The following is a 6,807-nucleotide window of genomic DNA, read 5'->3' on the forward strand; positions in this document are numbered from 1 at the left end:
GGCCGCGGTGAAGGCAAACCGAGGCTTATCGGGCGACCCCCATACCATAGCCGAGCGCGAGACGCCCGGAGCGCCGTACGCGATGCTCGGCGCCCGCGTTTTTTCCGACCGCACCGGGCAACCAGCGGTGTCCTTGAGCAGCGTAACGGAGCGAATACGGCTTCATTGCAGGCACTACGACAGAAACACCATGGCGTGCGCGCAGAAACTACGCCGTATCGAGCGAACGCCGCGACCCGTACCTCAGGCAACGCGGCCATTACGCCGGCAAGGCGATGGCGACGCGCTTGCGGCGGCAGCATTCGAGAGCGGAGAGGCAAAAAAATGCGCCGAAGAAAGCTGCGCCGCGCCGTTCAGAACAAAGCGCGGGCAGCATTTACCCGTTAAAAAGGGGGTCCGTGAATGGTATGTTCTCATACGACCGCCCCCTCCGGCCCCGTCCCTGTAGCGCAGTGGATAGCGCGTTGGACTTCTAATCCAAAGGTCCCGGGTTCGAATCCCGGCAGGGATGCATTCCGCTGTGGTGAATTTTTTTTTTTTCTCTTATGCTAGGGAGGCCCTCCGACACGCAAGCGATTCTCCAAACGCTCGTCGGTTTTTTTTGCTTGTTACAGAGCAAATGAACCACCAGTGCAACATGTCGCTCTCATCGCTTGCGACCGACCAAGCTTTTCGCAATTTCAAGGGCGCCCCAGCGCCTCTAATCCTCTTTTCTTTAAACGAAATTGGCAGCTGTAATTTAGGCGCACTTTACGTTGTTACTGATAGCAAAATCATTTAGTGAGAAGTACGAAGAGCACGTAACGGGAGCAACTGCTCGTATGACTTAGCTTACTGACGCGTCAAGTATGCTTATTGTTAACAGTTCACTGCTGCGTACAGTCGTAATCGGAGTCCCTGATGACGGGTAGATTACTTGTGCCCCACTGCATGATTTTTCTGACGGGCTTTTTGCTTTCTGCGATTGCGACTAAATCCGCGATATGAGCTTTTTTTTTTTTTTTTTTTTTTTTTTTTTTTCGTGAGCGGGCTTGCGTAAGACTAAAATAGCGGCGGCTGGAATGCGTTGATCGGAAATTCGCGAGCTTTATGAAGCACTTCGAGCAAGCCGTTGATCGAGAAAAAAAAGAAAGAGATCATTTACTGATTGCCGTGATCGTCTCGTGATTCAGAATCAAACTGGTCGGACATTTTTAGAATTCGAAGAACAGATGACATGAACATAACAACTGGATTTCATATTGATTCAAGATGCTGCGAAATGCAAAACAAAACAAAAAATAAATAAATAAAAGATAGAACGCGACAGAAGCAGCGGGCTGTTAGGTCCACCCACCAGTCCCAGTTTCACCTAATTAGGTAACAAAAACGTTTTCAAATCTGGTACAAAAAGAAACACCATCCCGTGCATAGACTAGCCTCAAAAACCTCGTCAAATGCGGTGCTACAGTGAAATGGGGATGTGGTTTGTCGGCAGTAAGTTCTTTTATAGCACAAATATGCTAGGAAGCATGACTAAAGCCCAACAGCTATTTTTAAAGAGCAATTTTTTCATTGCTATTCCGCGCTCCCTATTTACCAAGAAATGAATTTTACGTGAACTAGCTCTCTTGGTTGTGTGGATATTAAACCAAAAATATAGTGTAGGAGAAGCTATTCTTGCTGTAGGTGCTTGAGTAACGGGTCAAAGGGCAACGAAACGTGAGGTATTCGAAAATTGCGACACGAACGACACGAACGACATGCGGGATATAGAGCAGGTGCGAGTGAACAAAGGCCTTAAATAAAGGGGAAACAGGGAGGAAATGAACAGAGTGCTAGATTTGTTGTTGTTGAGTAACGTTTGTTGCAGCCGAAAGAAAAGAAAACCGTAGAAAAGAAAAAAAAAGGAAATGGAAAGGAATGGAAAGAAACGGAAATAAAAATGAAAAGAGAAGTAAACAAGGTCTCTTAAAAAGCTTTCACTCTGCCGTACGTAAGATTCTCCGAGCGGCGTCGCGAAAGCCGTCCCATTTCGTTTTCCGTACGCAGAGCCGACAACAAGGTCCGCATCAATCACGCTGCTGACGTGAAAAATAGCTGATGAATGTTTTTGTGCCAGCTGCTTGGTCACTGCTTGTCCTCACCGAGCGTGCGATGAAACCGATTCCACGCGGGAAAGAAAACATAAAATGAAAAATTTGATGACAGTGATACCGCTAGAACAAACAGAAAATATAAAAGGACGTAGTTAAATGGGAAATATAGACAATATTTGGTGGCATAAATGAATAAATTTGAATTTTATTGGCGCAGCAGCCAGATGTGGCTATAATGCGCATTAGGCGGTATACCCATCTCCGATGAATACATGTAATGCGATTAGCAGTGTTCCGTTTGCGGGGCAGGTCTGCTGGTGAACTGAGCTCACGGTGCCAAATATTTAAAAATTACCAACTTTACGAAGAAATGTGCTGCTGTTTATGTATCGCCACGATTCTCCACGTAGACTAAACTACACTGAATTAAATAGCGTTCCCTTAAACAATTTTTGCTACAAATTTGTACGCTTTTATATAAAAAAGTAATGGGCAGAACTTTTTATCCGGCTTTGTAATCCTTACACATTATAGGGCGCCGTACAAAAAGGGACAAGTTAATACTGAAAAAGGGATAAGCTTATGTTTTCTCTATTCAGGACAAATGTCGGCCTTATACTGTAACCTAAAATACACCGCTTCATATTTTAAAGCACGAAGTCTTATAATAACCTCAACAAAGAAAGGAACAGCGGATCTTTTGTTTTTTTAGGCTGCCCACTGTATTTTTGCTTTCGCTTCGTTACTAATGTGGTGGAATGCACATGTAAGTTGTAGCATTTATATAACTGACATGATCGCGTACTGAATGATGTGCCAATCTATTTGCATTGCCACTTGCGTATTGTGTATTGACTAACGAAGACCTACGTTGCATTTAGACCAATCAATTTGTGTTACTGCTTCCGACATGCGGGGTGTGTGTGGGAGGGAAGTGGGGTGGGGTAGAGGCAGGGTAAGGGGGGGGGGGGGGGGAGGGTTGGTAAACGTCGCCCCCCCCCCCCTTTTTTTTTTTTTTTGCTGCCCTGAGTTTACCCTTGTGAAACTGGAATAAAGTTTGATTGATTGGTGATATTTGTATGGTGCTGAGATGCAAGCTTTGATTTTCGAACGTTTTTCCCGGTGCCGAGCGCGAAAGTAATCGTCTATGCATATGCATGGCCCTACGTCCACTTGGACCACTTGTTCCTCTAAATTCAGCAAGCGAACTTGCGCCGAAGCGCAGATGTAAAAGCGAGGTCTCGGGACGAGTAACTACCATGCACTCCGTACAGGTGATCAACCATGCAGCGGAGCTGTGACGTGCGGCGCCACCCGAACTGCCACCATTCCTACCCACCCTTGACGCCTGAACTGTGGTACACGCAGTAGCTCGTTGCGTGCGCGCTCTACTGCGAGAGTCTTTTTTGCTCCCTCCGATGCGCCGCTCCTACTTCGATAGATGCGAAAGTGTAGCTACGTCATCTACAAACCCATCCAATCTCTCCCCTCTTGCTTCTGTCTTCTCTTCAACCTGATCTTCTTTTTTTTTTTTTTTTTGCGCATGCGCATAAGGTTGCGCCGGAGGAACTTCTTGCGTACACGAGACCTCCAGATTTTCTTTCGCCTAGTCGCACGAAGCTTCGCTTACAAAATAGAAAGTATCAAATTCCGAGTAACTACGCGACTTCATTTCTATTTTTTCTTTCACTTTGGCAGCGTAAAACCCTCTTAAAGCCCTTGACTTGGAAGTGCTTCTGCAATATTAATAGCTTGGCGCTTACATTTGCCCCCGCCACGCCCATGCATGTTTTCCACGCCCATAGGTATTCCCCACTGTACTTTCCTTTCTATGCAGGCTCAAAACGCTGCCACCTTTTTTTTTTCTTTTTCTTCGGTGCGTTTATTTATATTAAAACTAAATTGCAAGTTAGTATCGGCACGAGCTCGAAGAAAAAAAAAAAACCACAGAAGAAATCTTGTAGCTTAGGCCACCCACGTAGCTCGCTACTGGAACGCCAGGCGTTAACCGCGCTTCAGCGCCGGAACAAACTATTTACTAACACATAAGAAAGCCCCCCTATAGCAGAAGAAGAAAAACAAATCACAGCGCCGTCATAAATCAAAGTTACGTTCCGGAAGCGCTCGATTATAATGGTGCTCACGACTACTCATTAGTGCCAAATTCGCCCCCGATGCACTGCGGTTGCGTCGTGCGGTGGTACGCCTACCGATTAACAAAGTGCTCTATCGCCGACAAAAAACAATCGCCGCGGCTAATGCATGTTCCAAAGCGCATCCACACTCGTCATCTTGGGCAACCAAACAAAGTGAAACGCGGCATACTCAAGCAGGACGTCATACCAGCCCTTCGAAGACAGGCCGAAGGCACCACCGACTCGTTGAAGGAGGCCAACTATAGCCGACGCTGCAGGCACCCTGCCGTAGACAAAGACAAGCCAAATATTTTTGCCAAACCATTTTTAAAAATTCGCTTAATGACACCAGAAGTGTCCTGATGAAGATAAGGCCTCCTTTCCACGCAGTGGCGTTGGAATCACGACGGCGCGACCTAATTCTGCCGCCTCCTACGCCGCATCGCGTACACCGGAGAATCGGAATGGTGCGGATGAGGGGAACGTGTTTGAACGCTGCAGGACGGAAGCTTCCGCAGCGGGTAATGACGTCGTGCAACGCAGAGCGTGTGGAGTGGTGGCTGTGGGGGGCGTCGCTTAAGTAGCCTCGGCGGGAACTGTCGGACGGTTGAGATCACGCTGGAGGGCCACGCGCATCCCGCGCCACAATCATCGCGAGCGTCGCCGGTCTCGATCTGCATCCCCCCGACAATCGCGGCTGGAGGCGTCGAACACCAGGAGGGGGTCTTCCATAGTCCGCGTATACAAAGGCGGGAACTGTATTCACCCAGACGAGGCGAGACCAATCGCACCCGGAACTGCCCCGATGTAGGAACTGCCGGGTTTCGGTGTGGTGTGGTGCATTTGCCTCACTCGGTGGTATGCAGAGCAGCAAACGCTGAAACAGGGTCGTCAAAGCGGGAAAATGAGCTCGGGAAAGGCTCATTTTCTTGTCTTCGGTGTTGCTTGTTCCACAGCCTCAACGCACCCTTCTGGCAGTTATTATTTTCTTTTGTCCCTTTCCGACACCACAGCATCGGTCATTATTGATGGGGTTCGGACTTATCGGCCAAACAAAAACAACAACAAAACGACAACCACAACGACAACAAAAATGACGACGACAGCAACACCAACATTAAAATAACTCCTCCATGGCCCAGGTGTGCTCTACACAGACGCTGCCACTAGCCCAGCCAACCCCACGCCAAAGTGGCAGTGGCTACTACAGCGGCTGGAACTGCGCACACAACGTGCCCTGTACGCACAGACTCCAGCAACGGACATAGCCTTGGTTGTGTCCAACATCACTGTAGGGGGGTTTGCAACTGGGCTAGTTGGTTCATTGCATGAAATTGAACAGCGCAGGGACGGGACTAAGAGTAGAGGCGACAAACACGGGCGCTGTTTATCGCATGTTTGTCGCAGCGCCCGTGTTTGTAGCCTCTACTCTTAGTCCTGTCCTTGCGCTGTTCAATTTCATCCAACATCACCCCCGCCCTGTCCGCGGAAGCTGACCACGGCGACACCTAGACAATCATAATGGACACACAAGCCACGTGCCGTGCATACCCTTCTGAGAACTCCTCTCCGTCCGAGCTATACAACGTTCTCCGACACTGCGAGCCATCCACGCCTCCCCTCATTCGTATCGTCTTGACTCGTGACCATGCCTCCTTTCCTGGTAATGAGCGCGCACACGCGCTCGCCTGAGAAATGACCCACTGGCGTCAGCAGAAGTGGAGGGACAGACCCAGGGTGACCCCAAACACCAGCTTTTATCATCTCATCCTACGAAGCTCTCAGCTATACACTCCCACTCGCCTACTACAGCACACAAAGAAAAACACTACCTCTGGCCCACCACTTTTTATCCCGTGCCAACGCCACGTCATGGCGGCAGCTCCAGACACACAATTTTCCAAACTTACACCACAAGCACATCTTCTTTCCCACCCAATATCCTAGCAACGGATGGCAAGTTGGGCTGGTTGGCTCGTAGTGACCATATCGAATAACAGGCAGCGCAAAAGGACGGGACAAAAGAAGAATTAACGACGACACGGCGCTTGTTTTGCCCCGTCCTTTTGCGCTGCCTGTTCGGCCCGGATTATAGCCCCACTCCCACCCTCTACCATTCTGTATGGTAGTGCCCACGACCACCAGACGGGCTCACCTCTATACACATCTCCACCCTCTGCTCTTTGGAAGCTGCTCTGTCCAGCACAGCCCCACAAGACCAGCAACGGCTGATTGAGAGGGCCCGCCGGATAGCGTCCGCCATGCCATCGAGTCCTGGACTGAAGACCCTACTCATAGAAGCTGCTCTTCTACCACTTTGTGAGTGCAATACATGTTTTCACAACCACCATGAGCAAGCGATTGATTGATCTTCGAGAGAGAGAGAGAGAGAGAGAGAGAGAGAGAGAGAGAGAGAGAGAGAGAGAGAGAGAGAGAGAGAGAGAGAGAGAGAGAGAGAGAGAGAGAGAGAGACGAGCGTCCTAAGCATCTAGTTTCCTACAAAACCTTTTCGCCGCTAAATACCAACAGTCGGGTGTTGCTCTCAAACCTCCGGTGGCTTTCTCAGCTTCCAGGGAGCGCAAAGTAGTGAACGT

The 6,807-nt window shown here is 49.0% G+C and overlaps 1 non-coding gene across 1 annotated transcript; it reads left to right on the forward strand.

Moving 5' to 3' along the window:
- Positions 1-438: 438 nt before the first annotated feature.
- Trnar-ucu (transfer RNA arginine (anticodon UCU)) lies at positions 439-511 on the forward strand. Its single transcript has one exon. It is a non-coding gene; the product is annotated as a tRNA-Arg (tRNA).
- The last annotated feature ends 6,296 nt before the right edge of the window (positions 512-6,807 follow it).

Source organism: Haemaphysalis longicornis, unplaced genomic scaffold, assembly GCF_048455015.1.
Source record: "Haemaphysalis longicornis isolate Haplotype H1 unplaced genomic scaffold, Haemaphysalis longicornis Haplotype H1 scaffold_3, whole genome shotgun sequence".
Taxonomy (NCBI): Eukaryota; Metazoa; Arthropoda; class Arachnida; order Ixodida; family Ixodidae; genus Haemaphysalis; species Haemaphysalis longicornis.